This window comes from Belonocnema kinseyi, chromosome 4 (genome assembly GCF_010883055.1).
Source record: "Belonocnema kinseyi isolate 2016_QV_RU_SX_M_011 chromosome 4, B_treatae_v1, whole genome shotgun sequence".
Taxonomy (NCBI): domain Eukaryota; kingdom Metazoa; phylum Arthropoda; class Insecta; order Hymenoptera; family Cynipidae; genus Belonocnema; species Belonocnema kinseyi.
Genome location: NC_046660.1, coordinates 84,643,141 through 84,645,680, shown reverse-complemented (window position 1 = coordinate 84,645,680; position 2,540 = coordinate 84,643,141).

Here is a 2,540-nt window from a genome sequence, read left to right as displayed (position 1 = left end):
TTGAAAAGTAGAAAGTCAGTCACTGATTTATTTATTTATTTCTCTTATTAAAAAACACTATTTTTTCATTTATTCTTTCTTACTAATGAGTTGTTATTTAACCAATCGTTAGTTGTTAAAATTGTTAGAATGTCTTATAAGTAGAACCGATCATAAGGGTCCTTTTCATGTGGACGCCCAGATATTTATTATAAAAAATAATGCAAGCAAATAACTATAATTATAATTTTCAAAGGAAAATGCACTACAAAAATCTGAACTCGTAAAAATGACAGAAAAGGCAATGAATCATCCTTTCTTTTCAATAACTTGATATATTTTGTTATCTATCATGGCGATTTAGGTATTAATGGAAAAAATCCTAAATTTTTCCGAAGAAAAAAATGTTCTATAATCTTTGCTTCATCAATTATCACATATTAAACTAATTTATAAGATTTATAATTATAAATATTTTTTTGGGGTTTCTTTGGTATTATTTTTCCTGTTTTGCAGTCCACTTTTGTTAAATGTCTACGTAAATACTTGAGTGTATACCGGAAATGTAACAAGATCGAAAATATAGCAGTTTCTTATAAAAAGGTTAAATTCCATGATACGCAAATGTTATTTTATGGCATTTCAAGCTGCCCGAAAGAGAACTCTGCAGAAACTTACTTAATTAAAAAATGCATGTGGTTTGTTAAAAATGTGTCATTTTTCGTAGAAAATTCAACTTCCTGGTCGAAAATTCATCCGTTTTGATTAGAAATGCAACTCTCTAGTTGAAAATCTTTTTGTTTTTTCGAGCATTCAACTTTTTTTGGTTTAAATTAGTTTTTTTTTTCGGTTGAAGTTAACTGTTTTATATTTAACTTAAAATCATTCTTGGTTGAAATATCAACTATTATATTTTTCGCTGAGAATTCCTTTTTAATTTTTGTTTGGTTAAATAAAATTGAACTACTTTGTTGAAAGTTTAAATCCTTGTTTTTGGTTGAAGATACATAATTCTAGGAAAAAATTCAACTATTTGGTTTTGAAATAATTTTTTTGTTAAAAAATCAATTTTTCGGCTATAAAATTAAATTGTAAAAAATTCGTACTTTTCTTAACTTTGTTCAAACCATCAGAAAGCAGTGTTTTTAAATTGGCGCTTGATACGTCATGTTCAACGTGTCACAATTTAAACTTTTTATTGGTTGATAGATTTAATAATGTTACACCACCGTGACATTTTATTGCACATTTCTATTTTTGCATAATATTCAAACTGATGCTTACTGAAGGTAAATAATTTTCACGAAACTTGCTAAATAATTGTAAATGAGGATACTGGATATGTGTAATTAATATATTGATCTATATGGCGCACGGAGAAAAATAGGTAGTCAAACTTTGAGTGTCAAAATCTAAATGGTCAGTTTGACCATTTAAATTCACCATAAAAAATAATCAATTCAATACTGACATGGTCAAATAATGCGCAAACTTCACGACGGAGTAACTGACACGACCAAAGCGGTTATTTCGTTTATCCCTACTGTAAGTTTGCATTTTGCGGAGCGTGCGAGATTCTCGAAATTATATCTGTGATTTTCTATGATTTCCCGTGATTCTCTGTAATTGGAAATGGTAAGTAATTTATATTTTCGGGTTAAAAATTCAACGGTTTTACAGATGTTTAGTTTCTTGCCTTTAAGTTCAATAATTTGAATAAATATCTTTTCATTCTGGACTGAAAAATCTGTATTCGTTGAAAATTCATCTGTATGGTCGAAAACTTCATCATTTTATTTTCAAATTCATCTCTTTCGTTCAAAATTGGGCTATTTTCTTAAAAATTCTTTTTTTTTGTTAATTTTGTTTACTGTCAATTTATCTTTAAAATTTTTGATTGAAAATTTAATCTCTGAGATGGAAAATCAACTATTTGTCTGAAAATTCATATATTTTGTTAAAAAATGTTATCTTTTGTATAGAAAATTAATTTTCTTGTTTGAAAATTCGTTTTTATGATATAAAAATTTTTAACAGATAATTCAAAAGACAGGCACGGGAAAATCTTTTTAATTAAATACAGTGAAACTCTATTATCCGCCTTTGTTTGTTCACGCTTGACTGCTCGCCTGAGTGACAACCGCAGACCCCGTGGCCCCCGCGCAGTTCCTGCTATACCTACCTACGGGAGGGCTTCAATTCAAGGTATGGCTATAGAAGGGAGGGCTATTGAAGTGTTCCACTGTATTTTAGATTAATGCATTGCAAGCCGAATAATGTCATGATTTAAAAAGTTAACAGGGGAAATTAAAATTTAAAAAGGTAAAAATTTAATTATTTAAATTTATGAATTATTTAGTTACTTTGTTCAAAATATAAAGAAAGAAACACAGAAGATAGCAAATTCCATTGCTGTTAGATGTCTAATTCGTTCTCCATCAGTTTACCAGCAATCGGCCGTATTTCCTGACATAAGTAAAATGTCTAATTTTCAATGGTATATCGGAGGATATAGCCGTACAAGAAAATATGGTCTGGTGGTACTTTCTATGAACTCCGTT